Raw genomic sequence first — 19171 nt, 5'->3', positions numbered from 1 at the left:
GAAAAAAAAAAAAAAAAAAAACCCCATGCCTTTTTTCCCAAAATTTTATTTTGGAAAAAAAAAAAAAAAAAAAAAAATCACTTTTCTCACAAAAAAAAATAAAAAAAAAAAAATAAAAAAATTGCCATTATTTCAGGAAAGTCTCGATGATGTTTTCTGTAAGTTCGGACCTATATACTTTCAAGGAATTAAAACAAAATAAACACTTGGGAAATCCAATTCCTGTTTTTTTTTTAATTATTATTATTATTATTTTTTAAATACTTTCTTACTCTAGTAAGAATCACCACATGGTTAGCAGTTTGAACCTCTAGTGTCTGCCTTGTTGCGCTGTATCCATGAGTGGAAAGTGTCCGTGGTGCTGCACAGTACAGGTGCTCCACATATCCAGCCAGCTCTCCGCCCCGCTCTGCGCTCATTCGCTCTCCCCAGCAGCCCGGATGTAGCGCACAGGACCGCACAGTCCTCCACTCCAAAGAGATAATAACATGGCGCTGGCAGACACATAACGGTGCTCATCCCTCTAATAACATCAACAGGAACAGACCAAATACAAGCCGACGGGACATGTGAGCTCTTCGACCCCCAACACAAGCAGGTAGGTGCGGAGGAGGACGTTGGAAAGACGCCGTTTGACGGTTAAATCAATCAAACAAACAAACAAAAAAATATATAAATGAATGTGTCTGCCTGCTTGCTGCTGCTGCTGCTGCTGCTATCTCCTTGCACAGGAGGGTTTAAAAAAACAAGAAGAAGAAGAAGCAGCTTTTGCTGAGGTGAAATTCTTGTCCGATGATGGTTTAGTTTTGTGTCTCCGGTTCTTGTTTCCGCGGGGTTAGGGTTAACCCTCCGCTCCACGCTGAAAACAGCAGTGTCATACTGGGCTGGTTTGCGTCGCTGCTTACGACGCGTCCGTGCAGAAATAAATCTGTCATTTTCTTTCTTTTTTTCTTCCTAGTGCATGTGTGTGATCATGGCTGTCAGGCGCTCCGTGCGTCGGCCGCTGTCCTTGGTGTTGAAACTGGTGGATAGCACACCTTAAATGCACGATGCAAACACTTCCTTCGACGCTCTCCTTTAAAAAACAACCTCACTAATGCTCACACACCAAGAGGAATTGCTGTCAGTGTTTGGAGGTCGAAGGTAAAAAAAACAACAAAAAAACAACAACATTATAGTACATGTGTACGTCTGTCCTTGCTGCTATATGCGTTTATTTAAGCATAATAGCGTCTCCTATCCTTATTCACTCTGCAGGTGGATATGACGGTGTAAGGCAGTTGATTTTCTTTTTCTTTTTTTTTTTTTAGTGCTAAATCTCGCAGACAGCCTTGGTTTGACTGTGCTGTGGCTAATGCAGGCCAGGTAGGAGCAGGAACAGATGGCCTGTTTTTTCCAACTTCAGCCCGGATAAGAATGTGTAGACGAAAATTAAAAGTGGTGGCTTGGCACTCTGAGCAGGGGTTCCTCTCCCTAAGCTCCTAATTGCCCTAATAGCAGCACTGATCATAGGGGAGACAATAACAGGCTGTCACGAGCCCCTAAACACAGCGGAGAGATCACTGACAGTGATGTAAATATAAAGGAGGCTAACTCAGACCTGCAGTCAGGGCTCTTTCTAAGGTAAGGGTCTTTACCAGGAGATGATAGTACTGTGAATTAATGCAAAACTGCTGTTGCTAGGCATCCTTGAGCTCAAAAAGTTCAAGTGTTTTGTTTTTGTGGCTTTTCCGGGACCCGATTGTGGAACATATTAGCCAAATTCCCGCACAAATTAGTCAACCAGTAATAAGAAATTACATTATATTGGTTCTGATAAAGGGGTTGGATTATTTACCCCCTCCCCTCATTCACTAAATGGGTCCAAACAGAATCAACAAGAAATAGGAAGTTATTTTATGCATTTTTAATATATATATATTTTTAAAAATCATATAAAAGCCTTGGTGTATAATTGGGGAGAAGGTTTCCCCCAGTGTATAGTAAGCCTGGTGGACCACCAGGCTTTTCTTGAGCCCCCACCAGGCTAAGCATTGCTTATTTATTTAAGTCTTTTTAAAATGTTTGCATTTTTAAGACTTTATAGTTGGCATTTAGGTATTAATCTTCCAATCGTTTAATAACACATAATTATCAAGTGACATTTTAACATTTCCTGTCAATCTTAAATATTTTTTAACTCAAAAACATGATGCGCCGCTGGATGAATGACTACCCTAGCGCCCAACCACCGGGATTAGTAGGATTTCTGGGGGAAACTTTGGGGGGCATCATGTTGCAAATCTGTTGACGTTAAACTAACTACCTTTATTGCAGTGAATTGTTTCTGGCCAATGCTGCTGTCTTTAGACAGAAATTGGAATCAACACGTCAAGGGCAAACTCGCATTGCAAAAGTCAGATTCCCCCAAAATTCACCATTAAACAACCTCACCCACTTCTAGCCAAACCTCCAAATGTATGAAAAGCTTTCCTTCTGGTTTAGTTTCATTTATGTTTTTTTTTTATTATTATTTTATCTTTCAGTGCCCTTCTTCTCTTTGTTAGATTTCTGAACAGTAATGCTTTTTTTTTCCCCAACGTGTGATTAAAATGATCCATAGCAAAATTCCAGTAAGTTATCTGTTCTGTGTCGGCAGGATGCATCCAGTTTACGTTAAAGATGCCCAATGATGCGCGTCAGTTGATGGGACGCGCCGCTGCTCTCCCTTCACACCTAAAAGAACAGAAAGTGGAATTAATAGATCAGAAAAAGCCTGATCAGGTCATCTTTAATTAAGGATAGGATGTGATTAGATTTGAACAGTCAAATTTGTCCCACAATAAACCAAAAACACCCGCCTCTGAAAGCATCCAACACTGGAAAATTTCAAGTGTTTCCAGAGATAAAAAAAAAAAAAAAGAAATCATTGAATGAACATGGCGTGGACAAAAAAAGATAAAATAAAGATGCTATATCTAATGCACGGTTTTGTGGCAGCGCAAACACATGATGTCTGGTCTTCGTTGTGAGATGTTCGCACTTGCCAACAGGTAGTTTGAGAAAACCATTCAGGGTTTTCCTGGGATTGAAGGTCGCCAATTTCTACACAACATTGTTTTCAGATTTTTCCACAGTTGTTCAATAGGATTCTGCAGAGATTGAACATCAGCATCCTGTGCTTACAGGAAGATGACGGAGCTCGGAGATACTATTACTGTTGTACGTTTTGACGCGGGTGGCTATAATTTTCTTGCAGAGTTCTCTCTGACCCATTCCGTATGGATCACACATTGATACAAAACTACCCAGAAGCCTTCTTGTTCCCTCCAAAATGGGCTGAATGGGTGATGGAAAACTTGAGGAAGCAAAGTTGAGCACTTCTAACACGAGAAGCAAGAATCGAAGGTGTTTGTAGGAGTGCAAGCAAATCATTCTACAGCATAGTTTTGGAAAACAATAAATTCTATTTCCACGTTTTCTTTGGTTTACTGTGTCACAGTACTCTAACGCAAGTAACATTTTTAATTTCTTTTCTTGCAAAGGAAGAAAAAAAGAGTACTAACAAACGTGACTCGTTTATGTGCCACATTAAAAAAAAAAAAGTAACATCGAACTGATAGAAATGGCGTCGGGACAAAACTCGTCGATTTGGCTGCGTGCCTCTTTAAGTGCACGGTTTGCCATCGCTCTCGCCCTGCTGACTCGCCAAAGAGGGATTTAAGGGCGCTCTTTGCGTATCCTTCAGAAAACGATTGGGTGTGTTTACTGTAAAAAACAAAAAAAACAACAACCTGAAGACGCTTATGAGCTGAGTCAATGTGTTGGTCTGCGTTCGTTCGCCTGCTCGCCACCTTCCCCGTTGAACCGCTCTGTAATGTATTCAGCCCCGAACGCTGAGCACAACAGCTTTACATAATGATCAAAGCTTGAAGGATGCCAGAGCATGGCTTCAGCCTGCAGTTATAATAATAATAACCTTTGAAGTTATCACAATCCCACAACCTCATCCTCATCATACATCATACTCTTCTTCTCCGATTGCACCCGTCGTTCTCCCTCCCTCTCTCTCTATCCGTTTCTCGCACGCACACCCACACATGCGTGCTCGCATGGACCCACTCGACGGGCCTCTTGTGTTGAATGCTTCTGGATGTGGGGTGAGCACTTGAAAGAGGAAAGTGATAATGAACACATGACAAACTATTTTAGTCCCTATGGTTCGGCACTAGACTGCTCCGCCGGCGTCTGTGAGGAGGCAGCCTCTGCTGTTTCCACAGATTTACAATTACATAAGAGTCAGAAGGAGTCGTACATTCAGTCATCTAGCCAGGAGAATATGAGCTAATGCTGTTATTTTTTTTTTCTGTGCAAGTACGGTGGTTTCCACTGACTGACAATTATGTTTTGCTCTATATATCCTTGCACAACTTTTACATGCAAAGTAGTGCGCAGTTGCGAAGTGGAAGCAACGCTATGCATGTTTTTTTTTCACAAATAAGTCTAAAAAGTGTGCATTTGATTTAATAAAGTAGTTTGTAATTTTGCTTTTAGATCGTAAACAGAGAAATGCAGAAATGTCACACTGTCTCCACATGTCACAACCGAGCAGAGTTGCAGCTGGGATTGAATCAGGGCATCTGAATGAAACTGAGTCACGCATTTTTTTCCAAACATTTTTGGTTGTAAATAGTTTTATGAAATTAAATATTTTAATTCAGCACCGTGTCCTACTTTGCGCTGGCCTATCATAAACAATCATTACCAAGCAGATGGGGTGAGGGGTGCATTTTAAGTTGCGCCGATACTGATGTGTTGATCAAAAATGGACGTCCAAACCTATGCGACAAACGTTTCGGTAACGTGTAGGAGAGCGTTAAGGAGAGGACGGTTAAAAAAAGAGAAGAAGAAGAAAAACACAAGGAAGAAAAACAAGAGAGGCAGTCGAACATGAGCACTGATTGTTGGATAAGATAGCTCAGGAGGTTAAAGGAAAGCAAAGATGGATGAACAGAGAGAGAACTAAAGTACTTTACTGTGTGTGTGTGTGTGTTGCGTTGTTGTGGGGACCATTTGCGCCTTGTGGGGACCAGAGCCTAGTCCCCACAAGGGGAAACGCTGTTTTAGGGTCAGGGGTCAGAGTTAGGACTAAGGTGTGAATTGAGTTTTGGTTAGGGTTAGGGTTAGGTATGTGATGGTTAGGGTTAGGAAAAGGGTAAAGGTTAGGTTTAGGCTGTAGAAATGAATGGAAGTCAATGTAAAATCCCCACAAAGATACCCACGCAAACGTGTGTGTGTGTATGTGTGTGCGCGTGTGCGTGGCGGATGATGATCAGGAAAACGGAAATGGGAAATAAGAGCATCAGAGGGCCAAAGAATAACAAAAAGAGAGTCGTCCACAGTAGGGAGCAGCTGCCTGTTTCTCTTCGCGGAGGGACTCGCTGTGTCCCACTTCAGGTGCAAGCAAGTAGTCTGAATGCCAAATTCTTCCTCAGATGTCAGCACTTTTGTCAAAGGTTATTGCATCCTGCTGTTTTTTCATGTCTAAAAAAGAAGCTCATGTTAATTTTTCTGGCAGAAACAAAATGGTGCATATATTTCTGTCTGCTACTATAGACAGACACAAAGTGTAGCTATTAGCATTGCATTTTACGTGGTTTTCAAAAAAAAAAGTAGACACATTTTCTTCGCTCATCTTGTGAGTTTTTACACTCAAACGACGGTTTGAAACCTCCATCTCGGTTCGTTTTGCTGTTTACGACTGGAAGAGAAGTGATTGGCACTTTACTGGAAGTGCGTGTGTGTGTGTGTGTGTGCGCCGGTCATAAGGTTAAAGCTTCAGAGGGCGCTGATGAAGAGGCCTAGTTAAGCTTGATTACCCGTTGATGCCCGGCGGTAGCAGAGTGCTGCATCTGCCCCTTCTGCTGTGAGGCCCACAACGCTGCGCCTCACAGTTTTGTCATCCGCCCTCCAGGCTGAGGGAGCTGCTGCGTTTCGGTGGCCATTGTGTTTAGGGAATTTGTGTGCTTCATCTCTGTTTTTTTATTTTTTAATAATAATTATTAACATTAGAGATGTTCCATTCAGGATTTTCTTGTCCCAGATACAGTCATTAAAAGAAATTAGGACAACCCCAATAAACATCCACTTCTTCATTTATTTCTGGGAAGGAAAATTAATTAATCGCAATCAAACAAAAAATAACATCCTTTTTAGTCATTGGACAAAAATATGCCATTCTCCAGAATGAACAATCTATCTTAGTCTAACCCTGGTTGGTTTAAGTATTTTTGGTCAAATCCTTCTTGTAGCCATCTACCAGTCTCACCCAACAGCGGCGTTTCCGTTACAAATGTGTGCAAAACTTAGTCAATGTTCTGCTCGTGGTGAAAAAAAACACAATTTCGCAATTGCTGTGATTCCGTTAAACAAGAAACTCAATCAAAATCACACATGGTGATCCTCCTGCCACTTTCCTGTCATCTTTGTCTTTTCCGCCAGAAGTAACGCCCATTTCTTCTGGCACATGTGACTGGTGCGACATGGAAAACCTTTTTCAGTCATACTACTTATCCACATTCTGACAAACGTTAGAAAGACGCAGTTTGCTGTAGGGTGTCCTAATTTGTTAAGCATAACTGCGTTTGGCTCGAGGAGATTTTCTGCTCATCAGATTTCCGTTTCTGAACATACGTCTCTCTCGGCAACGTTTTGATTCTGAAAAGTTAGCTGACGTGCTAATGCTAACATGCAACACTAGTTTTTCATCTTCATTGTTTTGTTTTATTTTTCATATCTACCACAGATTTTTTTCCTTGCACTTAAAGGAAAATTGTTGTCAGCCCTTCTCTTTTTTTCCTGTTATATTCTCTGCGACGCACTGCGCAGTGAGCGACAGAGGACGCTGCGATCAGCAACACGACACAATAAAATACTTTTTTCACAATGAGCAGAGGCAGTGAAGGTAGTTTGACTTATTTATAAGATTTGATAAACCTCAACTCCTGTTCCCGATGATATCTGGATACAACAGACTGATTACGTCCCTGGGTTTGATTTAAAACCTTCAAAAAGTTTAGATATTCTGAATTAGCAGATTTTAAAATCCTTATACTTCAAAAATGAGAAAAAAATATCAGAAATATGAAGATACACAAATTTGCTCATTGACATTGGGCTCAGACATCAAGTCAAATATTACAAATTAAGTAAATGCTACAAATTTTTGATTCTTTAATGCTTGTATGTTGCACATTTTAACAGCTGCACAGGGACTTCCTGTTACTGCCTGAAATTTTGTCATCAAGTCCAGGTTGCCAGGCAACCAGATGATGTTATCATCTACGCCTGGGCATCCTGACAAAGAAGCATAATTCTCATGATGCTGAACTTCTGCTTGAATAAAACAGGACTGTAGTTTAAGGAAGTTTGTAAAAAAAAAAAAAAAAGGCAAACTTCTTGTAAGCACACTCCTTATTTTGTAAAACCTCAACTTAATGTTTTCTTAACTTACTATTTTTTATTTATAAGCTGAGTTTGTCCTCACAGCACTGTTATTATTTATTTACTGATACTGTTCTGGTAAAAACCCAAAAGCTGCATGTCAAGTTGAAACCTAAAGGAGCAGGACGGCTCATGGGTGGTATACTTTGTCTACATAAATTCCTAAAAATCACTTAAATTTCTTGTATATAAAGAAACGCTCCATGTTGGTAACTCAGGGCAACATAATGTGTTCACAGCTTAGTCAACCTAATGCGGAAAAGTGATATTTCCCTCATTTCCCTAGCAAACTCATCCCTCTGGGAGTTTGTTTTGCATTTGGTTGCTGCATTTGTAATGACTAACGGCTGCAAAAGTATTCATGTCCCTTAAACATTTTTACAGTTCGTGACATAAGAATCTCAAACCTCAACGTAACCTGATGGGATTTTATGTGATAGACCAACAGAATGTGACGTGATATGAAAAGAGATATAAAAAGAGAATCGTATAAGCCTCACTAACATTCCTACAATTTAGATTCATAAATAAATGCTGTTCGTCTGTCTCCAGCAATATTTGTTCACTTCACGTAGGCGTGTCACGATAACAAATTTTACTGGACGATAAGTTGTTCCAGAAGTTATCGCAATAAACGATTATATTGTTGTTTTGAGACCATTTTTAAGTAATATGATGGTAACAATGCAAGAACACATTCTAAAAGATCAATAAACTTTAAATTACAATTGACATTTAATGCTGGAACTGGAAGACATTTTAAATATCCAAAATAAACAAACAAAACAACAAATAAAAGGAATAATAACGACTCTGTAAACAAAACTGTCCTTCAAAAGAAGGGCTGAGTGAGACAAAAACACCAAACTGAAGAGTTTAGTCATCCAGTTTTAGGTAGAAAAAGAGAAAAGTGATGAAACATGCAAATAAAAATAATTGAGTTTGTTCTAATTTATCACGTGATGATTTGATTTATTGCTTATTGTGACAGCCGATGTGCTCTATTTACGACAAGTATTCGCATCGCTTTTTATAGAGAGAGAGTAGGGTTGTGTTTGTTTTAACATACGTCACAATTATGCACAACTCTGTGTGGGTCTATCACAGGAAATCCTGCTATTGGATGAGTTCAAGGACTCTACGTGAATTGGTTTTGCTTTGTCAAATGAATAAAATGGCTAAGCTATTGTAAGAAGGATCACTCCTCAAATGACTTCTCCTTCTGAACGACACTATGTTGCAGTTTAGCAATGTGTCATCAATTATTCATGTTATGTTCAGGGTGTACTCTGAAAAACAAATCAGTTTGGCCATTTATTGCCTTTATTTAACGTCTAGTCATTTAGAGCCACACTGACTACATTATCTGGCCAAATTGATGGTCGGCTGTGCGTTGAGCAATGTTCTTTCAGCTCCAGACTGTCAGATGATCAAAAGGATACAAAGAGATAAGAAGCGCCACTCTCAAATGAAACGTGTGAATTCCCACCTTTTAGTGGACAAACCACGAGTCACTTTTGCTCACTTTTTTGTTACGGGTGACAATCGGGATTAGCTGCTGTGAGTGCAGCATGGCTTGCGCTGAAGAAGCAAGCCGTCTGAAGCTTTTACTTTGAAATGCCAATCCAAAACCAAAGACAAAGCCTCTGATTTTAGCTTCAAAAGTGATAACAGAGCAAGAGCGGAAGACGCCAGGATGAAGCTGAGAGAAAAACGGAGAAAAGTGTCCTGGGGGGATCTTTGGAGTCGCTCGGTGTTCTCCGTCGGGTTGTGAGTCAGCACGGCGTTGTCAGCGGCCTCTCACTGTTTTGTTCTGTGATTTGAGATCAGTCAGGTGGAATTGCATCAAAGCAGACATGAATAGGAACATTCATTATGGCTCAGCTTGATTCATCACTGACACCCATATCCTCACACCCCCATTGGGAGACTTCAAAGCTTGATGATGCAGGCTGCAGTTGCAGGAAAGTTTGCATCACAGCATCCTCTTTGCATCAACACGGCATCTGCCAACTGGGAGGTAATCATGAAAAAAACATGCAGCAGCAGTGGCTCAGTGTGGCCATCATGTATTTGATCCTGTTCAAACCAACCTTTGGCCAGGACGATTTTGAAAGCTTAGAAGTGACTTTTAATTTCAAATGTATGTAAAAAAAAAAAAAAGAGTTAGAATAGCAAGAGTGAGTCACTTCAGTCACATTTTAAATAGAACTGAAAAGACATTGATGGGGCAGCAGTGGGCTTTCACTGTTTTATTCAGTGATCTCCAGTCACAGAGCGAAATAGTTGCGTGCTCTGATTTTGTTGCACAGAAATCTGTGAACCCATTACAGACGTTGTCTAGTCTGTAATCGGTTTTTGGGGTGTAGAATTCAGTGGTTCACTTTTGATGCTTGCTCCCTACTTCCTTTTTTTTTTTCATATTTCAGGATGAAATATCTGATGGTGAAAGTTCACAATGTTTTCTGAGTATCCAAAATTGGATCAGCTGAAATAATCAGGAAGTACGGCCACTCTCAGTAGGAGCCCCTTCAAGCACTCCAGCTTTTGGGGGAAATCATCAGCGCAGACAGAGTGTTTGCATATCTTAGCATGAGTGTAAATTTTGTTATAATTGGGTCACTGCTTTGACATTTGAACTGAACTCATACAGTTTATCTTGCAGCAGTGGCAAATATGGCTTCTCTGAATATTTCGAAAAGTCCAAAGATTTATGACTGCCCTGCTTAGCTGGATGTCAAAGTTCAGTTTCACGTGTAGAAAACCAATGTTTTAACATTATTGACCCAATGGTCTGTCTTCTTAAATGCCTGAAATCCAAGACATTTATATTTTTTTGATTTTACACAAAGGAAATATCCCAATTACATTATTCTAGATTTGACTTAATTGTAAACTAAAGCAATATGGTGTCTTCTGACATGATGCTGGTATTAAATAAGCAGTCATCAGTAGATATTGCCATATCTACTGATGATATGATTTGACATTTGCTGCTTCAAGCACAGATACAGTTATGGATTTTGCATAGATTGAGAAACCTCTTTTGCAAAACAACAGCTGAGACTCGACAAAAGCCAAACATTGCTCTCACACTCACCAGAAAGCTCTTGGAATCCCATTTGTACAGACTAATAGACTAAAATCCTTACAATCAGCATTACAGGCACCTCAGAGCCCCATTTCGGTAAACTAATTATGCAGGATAGATTACCCTCTGACTAGATTAGGTCAGTGGACAATGATTTATTTGAGGAAAAGTAATCAAATCTGCCCCAACATTTGATTTGTGGCTCCATAAAAACGAGTTCCATTCAATTCCCAGTTTGAGCTTTCAATCAGGATTCCTGCCATGCTTCTGGTCAAACACAGAGAGGACGGGTTCACATGTCAACACCGAGTTGGCCTGCTGGACAAATGCTCTGACACATTAATGATGTCGGTATTTGGCGGTGGAGAATGTCGCAACTTGGATGGGACTCATCTCTCGCTTGCAAGATGAAGAACGAATGTCTTGATTTAGTGTTTAGCCTGGAAGTCAGGGGACATAAAAGTCCCCCACTGGAATGTTTTGCCATTATTTCTGTGAACATTTTTGTGTGCTGCATATTTGCTGCACAAGTAAACGCATAAACTCACAGGCCAGTGTTGGAAGCGTTGCAAGACTAAATAAATATGCACCAACATGACACGCACACACTTTTAGGCAGGCGGCTTATGGCGTTCTGTAAGAACAGAGCTCTCGTACGCACTTGCTCAGTTGATTAAAGCACTCAACCAATGGCACGGCAATGCACTCCGACGTTTTCATAGAAACCTCCAGGTAATTTCTCAGGGCTAAAGATTAAAGCAGGGCTAGGTTATGAGAGAATACACCACCCTTTGAACATCTCAAAGGACATCTTCGAAGCTATCAGATACAGGAAGAGTGCGAAACAAGAACAAACCTTGAGATGTGTGGCAGTCCGCCTAACCTGACAGAGGCAGGTAACTTTGAAGAGCTGCAGAGATAAACAGCCGAGGTGAACAATGTCACTTTTAGGGATACGCTCCACAAATCTCAGTGACGTACTGGCGAGAAGAGACGAGGTGGACAAAGATGTAAACATACAGCCGTGTATACAGATCATAGATAACGTATGTTAAAATGGTACCTGTGTGAAGTTGACCCCTCCACCTTCTTCAACTCAGACAACATTGTGCTACGTTTTCGTTTGTACCAGTATCTTTTTAAAGATATTAAGAAAGGTGGTGCGGGTTAAAAACACAGATCACCCAGACACAGATCAGATTTAAATCTTAAAATATACTGCCAGATTTGAAATATACAACTTACAGGCAGCTTTGATGCCATCTGATATAACTTGAGCTATTTTGCACAGAATTGACAAACCTTTTAGTTTATTAGCAGCCAGTTTGAAGAAATACCTACACTTATAAAATATCATTTTGTCCCCCATTAGATCCTAACAAACTGCATTCAAGTTATTGATTGTAACTTTACAAAAACATAAAATCCATGTTATTGTCTGAAGCAGGACAGTCCAGGTGAGATGGTGTCACACTGACTGCCCATGTTGACTTACACCAGCTCTCTGGAAGTGTGTTTTAACAGGTTTATTCACTTGTTAGCTATTTGTACTCCAGAGGAGATTGTTTTACACCGGCTTTTGGTTTCATTGAAGCCGCTTCATTGTTGAGCAGCTTTAGTTGTTGAACACTCACATGTAGCTCCAATTAATCCTGGCAAGAGCTTCCTTTGAACCCCCTGGCGTGTTTAAGAGGCGCAAGTCCTCAATCAGCATTAGAGAGGAGAAGTGAAGGAGGAAGGAGGAAGGGGAAAGTGTATGCCGCTGTAATATAAATGGGCTGCTTTTCTTTGTTTTACTTCTTTGGCTGCCTGCTAACTGCTAATGAGAGAGAATCTACTGAGAATTGGAATAAATCACTGGAAAGATGCATCGCCGGAAAGTTGATTCAGATGGTTTGGGTGTGGTTCGTTCTGTTGTACCAACAATTTATCAGTTTTACAGCAAACTAAGGCTTTTTTTTTTTTTATTAATCAAAAAAGTTCATAGCAGGATCAAGGTCTCTTGCCCTCGTTAGCCTTGCAGGGAACCGTCTTACTTCTTTTGCTGTGCTCCATTTATGAAACAGTTCTCCTAATTGTGTGTTTATGCAGCACGCTACAATGCAATGCAAATTATTTGGGTTTGTTTTTCCCCTTGAAGTACTATTACCCTTCCAGCTAAGCCTCTTTATTTCCTCTGCCTCGTACGACTGTACCACAGAGTATTTCATTCCCTATAATTTATCCATCTGCAGAAATTGATCATGCGTCAATGGATGTGTGCGTATGAGTGTATGTGAACTCAGTAATGGGAAACATTCTGTTTAAGGGGGGGCGATTACTCTGCCCCTTCTGGTTCATAGGCAGACGAGGCAAATATGGCTGCTACTTTGTCAGTTATCTTCACTCGGTCCTCTTGGTGTGAGTCGGTGTGTGTGTGTGTGTTAGTGTGTATGTTTGTGTCTCTAAGTAGTGCAAAATGAATTTCAAAGCTTGCGGGTGTTGGTTCGCGTCTTCACAAGCAAACATTGTCTCTGAATGGTAATAAATGACTAAGCCCATTCAGTGGCTCAGCGATCTACAATCATTTGTTTTGCTGACTGACTATTAATTTACATCCTCGCTTATTAGTTAGATACATCCCAATCATTGGAATAAAGTAAAGCAGTGGAATTTGGCATCACCTATTCCTAAATGAGTTATACCAAGCCAACTCATTTAGGAATAGGTGATGCCAAATTCCACTGCTTTACTTTATTCCAATGCTGTGTATTTACTGTATGCTAACACTACATTCCAGCAGTATTCATTGGACCACTCTATGACTCCAAAACTGCGGCACTTAAGCTGCTTGTTGCATGCAGACTCTCCAATTGTTTTGTTTTTTTGTTCTAGATGACAGGTGTTTTGTCCCAACCAGCGTTTCATCCAAGGTGTTTTCACATCTGATAGTCAGGTAAACTCTGTTCGATTGGTCACCAATTGCTTTAACACTGCACTGTTTCAAACGACCTGGACCACTTGGAAAAACCCTGTTCTGCACCAAGAACCACTGAGGGAAACAACGTGAAGAAATCTCCAACCTGTGTTTGCCGGCAAAACTGAGGGAAAAAATATTTCTGCTTTATAAGTATATTGGTTTAAACGTTATAATTTTTAACAACTGGTGTTTCAGCTGCTCTCTGAAAAAGCCTACATGACACAGCTGGGCAGCAAGCAGGTGCAGTCTCTCTGTTTTTCACCATTTGTCCTTGTGGTAACCCCTGTGGCCCGATCTAGGATCCAATAGGGAATCTAGTTGACCTGATCTATGATGCGGTTTGGCAAGGCGTGCACAGAGGAGCAATCACATATAGTAGACGATAAACTGGTATCTGGAGTTTCTAGAGGGACCATCATGCTGATGATTTCAAAAGATTTGGAACTATGATGAATCCAAACATCACCCCCAATACGTAAAAAACCCCCATCTATTTCAGCATGAAATCTCAATGACAATTTTTCAAGCACGGTGACACTTTCTGATACCTTGTAGAGCTTGTTATCAATGGCAAAGCAGAGTCTTTTGAAAATGATCTTTCTCAGCGTATTGAGTTTGAGATATAGGTGGCTGAACTGCAAAGTATTTACAGCTTTCACGTTCAAGTATCTGATGAGCATTAAGGATCAATGAGTGTGAAATGAATGGACATAAATGGAAGGATAAGAGGCAGCAGTTGAAAAAGAGATTGTACGTTGGTGTGCAAGTTAAGCTGCAGAGATGGCTCGAGAAAGTGTTTCACAATGTCAATGAAGGAAAAAAAGAAATACGATTACATTTCAAGAGTTCTTGGAGTTTCCGATCTGGGGTAGAAATGTTTGGGATTGAGAACAGACTCGTTCTTTCTGCACCCCTCACATCCAGACCCACTGTGGTCTTAATTCCGGTACGTTATCAGCAAACATCAGCGTGGGAAGTCATGCGGACTGGTATGAGTCTGCGGCTGAGCCTCAAACGCCGCGCAGCTCCGATCCGCTGATGGGAGCATCTCTGCTGGACGCACGTCCTCTTTTCACACCAAGGCCCACCATTGCCTTGCGGCCCGCATTAGCTCAGAAGTTGCGTGCTGAAGGGAGAAGAAAGGCTATATTTAGTTGTGCATGTAGTCAAGAGTCTGTGTTGTGAAAAGACCAGTGAGGAGTCGGTTGTAGCGTTCCAGCAACACTCTGCAGCTGGAGTTTCATCTCAGAATTTTTTCTTCAGCTAAACGTGCCGCGTATGTTTTCCGTCCAGAGCGGAAATATCTTGTTTTGTGTTCAGGAAACCTGGAAAAAAAAAAAAAAGTTCTTATCTTTAGAGGTTTGGGGAAAAAAAATTCTGTGTGTCTGTATTGATTTATATTAATGACATCAAGCGAGGGGTTGACGCGTTACCTACCACAGTTCTCCATTATCTTACTGTGTGCAGTTTTAAATTATTCATCACGGGAAACAGCAGATCTAACTCAACTTGTTGTCTCTGCCTCTTGGACGTAGATTGGTTGTGAAAAACGAAAAACATGACCTACCTGATACCTCAATAAACTCTATTACAAGGTGTTGTTTGTTTAAGATGGCAATGTTTAATGTATTTGTGCCAAATTTCTTCTATGTTTAAATTTCTTTATGAATTACCATCGAAAGGTTTGTGGTTAGTTTCATCAGACCATATAGCCCGAAGTGGGTGTTTTCATTCTGTCTTTCTTATTTATTCTATTTTCTGGAAGTGTGAAGATTACAGAAGTTTGTTTCCACATGAGTATTTGACAGGAATTCATTTATGCTGCTTCTTCAACACTACATGCAGCTCCAGGTTACTCCACCAATTATTGATTTCTTAACTCTTCCTGAGTTAAAACATTAGCATTGTTGTTTCTAAGTGAATATGAACATAGATGCAGAAGCGATGCATCTTTTTAGTTTGATAATTTCTCGTTTATTTTCTGCAGATTAAAACAAAATTTTTACTTGAAATGCCAGAGACATTTTGTCAGTAGTTCACAGAATAAAAGAACAATGTTTATTTTACTCAAAAATATACCTATAAGAAGTCAAATCAGAGAACCTGATCACTTTAAATGGTCTCAGTTTACTCTAGAGCTGTAGATATTTGAGATTCTAGTTTGGAAGTTCCTGCTTGGCTTCATATGGACATGGACTGCTCATGCTGGCAGCATTTGGGAACGCTGCTATATGCTGTATGCTAGCTGCTAACGACACTTGCATTCTTTTCTGCACAGCATGTGATCGTCTACTATTTTATTTTTTTTTACGTTGGGAGCGTTGTGTATCGTCTTGTGAACTGGACGTGTCATTGCTGTGTGAAAACGTCTCTGACTAAATGGATGTTTTTTTTTTACATTTTAACCCCCAAACATATTTGTTTGCTGTTCAGCAAAACTGTGCAAGACATATTGAAGGTGGTAAATTTGGGGTGTCGTTTGGCGTAGCGGTAGAGCAGACGCCCCGGAATCGTCCGATGATCATTTCCTGCATGTCTTCCTTCTTCTGTCTCTACCCATTTTCTGTCTAATATATTGCAAATAAAGGCCACTTTTACCACAAAAAACTTTATTTATTTATTTATTTATTTATTTTTTTTAAAAAGAAGGTTAAAAATCCACTGTAAATGCAATCTGCAGAGTCCTGCTGAGTCAGGGGTTTTTGCTTGTTTGGACAGCTTGAGTTTAGATGTAGATTGTTGCCCATGTTGACCATCTACTGTATATTGTTTTTGGGCCTGTGCCTAAATTGAATTGCCATTTGTCAGATCAATACGACTGTCACTCCTAACCATTCGGTACTGTTTTTCTCTGCCTCGTTTAGTACAGTACTTGCCTCATGCATTGTGCGTGAGACGCAGCGTCGAGGCACCGCAGATATTACCGCCTGCAGAGAGTTTAATATTGGCCTATATGCATTCTGAATCCCTATGTATCGTTTGTCCTGTGCAAAAGCTGCAAGAGGACCTCGCAGAAGCCAGTAATATTGTATAAAACTGCACTTTAGTCAGATTTCAGATCCAGCCTGTGGGGAACACTGTTTATACTCAACCGAAAGCAACGAGCATCGATTATCTGCACATAAATGGCAGTGAAGCCTGTTTTCTCACAGGTCTGAGGGATAGTTTCCCCCTCGGTTGTTACCAGTGAGATACGCATGGCCTTTTCATTTCCTCACAATTTTTCATGTTACAACCACAAACTTCAATGCATGTTGGATTTTTTAGTGGCGGATATAAAAAGATACATGTTTTTTTTTTCTCTAACAAACAAAAGTCTGGATATAGTGGCAAGCATTTGTAATTAGCAACCCCTTTACTCGAAGATCAATAAAAGAAATCTATACCACAAATTGCCTCTGGAAGTTACCTAATCACCTGTTTTGTAATTTAATCTCAGTACAAATTCAGCTGTTCACTGAAGGTTTGTTGGACACCATTATTAACTTCTAAGGACAGGAAATTTAGGTCGTTGTAAATAATGTCCAAAAAAGAATATGGACGTAACTAAATACTGGCAAATACCTGTCAGCCTTCAAAAGGTTTGAGACTGGGGTCAGAGTTCACCTCCCATCGTGACGACAACTGCTAAGCGTAAAGTCCAATCTACAATGAAATGGTTTAGATCAAAGCATATTCATTTCATATCCATTTGAAAATACATGGCAATATTAAAAGATTGCGGTTCAGATTTACTCTGAAGCCAAGTCTGGCTGAACTTGAGCTTTGTTTTAAAGAGAAAGTGCCATCAAATCTACCTAATGGTATAAATATAGCTGACTGATTGATTGAAGTATTTATCTGGAGTTGCTGAATTAAGTTCACGCCAAGCTTTTCTGATTTCTGTTTGTATTTTCTGTTTGTATCTATTTGTTTGTATCTGCCACGTTAAAGTCCAGTAAGATATATTAAAGGCGTACGACAAAATCCGAGGCAATATTTTTTCAATGCAATGTAGATCACATTTCGCACCATCCTTTGTCTTATTAGAGGCGTCGTTCCATCACAGGAAATCTGTGACAGAGCAGGCGTATGACCTGCTTGATTTACCTTCATTCAGTCAAGAATAGCTTATCTGCGTCCTTTTTGCCCTGAACCTTTGACACCTTGCTGTTTTACATAATCAACACAATCCTTTGAATGCAACACTATTCAGACCTTCTAACAGAACTGCATGCATTTTACAGCTAGCTTCTGTTCCTGTCTCTCAAGTCTAGCCAAGGGCTGCTTTCTACACCATGTTGTGCGTAAAAGTGACCAGCGGCAATGTAGGTCACCAGGTACACGCTTCCATCTACTATCTGTAGCCACAGACAAATGGAGGGGAAGTGAAAGTAGTCAGATGTTGGCTCTGAGTAACTGGTTTAAAAGTGTGCAGCAGGGTGGATGATGGCATGTGATTGGTCCACTGCAGCGCTACTAAATCAATGTTTTATAAGTATCACTGCTCCGTTTGTAGGTTAGACTTATCTCTCTGCTCCCATGTGTGGTCTATTGTTGGAGCCGTGAGTCACAGTGGTCTGTCTTATGGAGATAACCCCCCAACCCCCAAACTGCATTGTGTCTGCGCTGCTGTTTGTTTCCACTGCAATTACCGAGCAATGCTATTAGCAAGCCTCGCTTTTAATTTGGAGCATGAAACTATTGTGCTTGCTAAAATTTAAGGCAAGAACGGCAATCGTTGCTGGCAGATTCGTTTACGCTGATATGCTTGGAGTTCAGCTGTGATGTAGAGCACGCATACATGGGTTTTACTCATGCCTTCCTGCTCTCGTGTTTCTATTTTTTGCCCTTTTTTTTGGCATTAGCTTTTAATTCATTTTGAGAAATAGCTCAAACCTTTGCAAGCGAACACGGCACACGTCGGCAGCTTTCGCAAAACCACACACGTCTGACCCGGTTGCTGGACTTTCTCATCCCTTTTCCTTTCTGTCCATGAGTGCAGGGTCACATGGCCTTTTGCTCTTTAAAACGAGGCCACACTTTGCTCCATCACTGCGTGCGTGCTTCCTCTGGATTAGTTGTGACACTTGAGGTGGCTTCAAGCAGTGGCATAAACAGCACAGTCTACTGCTGTTATCTCGAAATATTCCGACCAGTATTATCTACCAAAATCTCACATCCTCCCCCCCCCCGATGCCCTTGACTGATTTGTCGTTGGAATCACATGACCAACAGCAGGCCTTGTCACAGCTTGACCTGGATGAAGACGTTTTCACACACCTTTATGTGTGGCTTTGCAAAGATGTTAAGTGATGGTAACATCTCCATGCTGCTAATCAGAGCATCGTGTCCCAGCGCTGTCATTGTACAGCAAGTTTTCACTGGATTTAGACACACATACACACACAAAACACTGAAAATGTGAATTTAGAAATGTGGAGTGTTTTTGCTGTTGGTTAACACAGGATGCCAACGGCAGAATCATTCATGTGTTTGGAATAAGCAAAAAAAAAAAAAAAAAAAAAAAAAAAAACCTTTTCAAATTGGTTGGGGGACAACAAGGATTACTTTTTTGTTTTGTGTTAAAAAAAGAGTCCAACGGGAAAAAAATTTTTTTTTTTTGAAAAAAAAAAAAAAAAAAAAAAAAAAAAAAAAAA

General features: G+C 40.4%; 1 protein-coding gene across 1 annotated transcript in view; it reads left to right on the top strand.

Moving 5' to 3' along the window:
* The first annotated feature begins 351 nt into the window (after window positions 1–351).
* The window catches only part of pak5 (p21 protein (Cdc42/Rac)-activated kinase 5), a 72210-nt gene continuing 53390 nt past the window's right edge, over window positions 352–19171 (top strand). The window contains exon 1 of the mRNA XM_015044113.1: window positions 352–598. The gene's annotated coding sequence lies outside the window, so the exon portion shown is untranslated. The remainder of the gene's footprint in view (window positions 599–19171) is intronic.

Source organism: Poecilia latipinna, unplaced genomic scaffold (genome assembly GCF_001443285.1).
Source record: "Poecilia latipinna isolate Pla-1442-1.1 unplaced genomic scaffold, P_latipinna-1.0 Scaffold663, whole genome shotgun sequence".
Lineage (NCBI taxonomy): Eukaryota > Metazoa > Chordata > Actinopteri > Cyprinodontiformes > Poeciliidae > Poecilia > Poecilia latipinna.
This window is presented reverse-complemented; position numbering and strand designations above follow the sequence as displayed.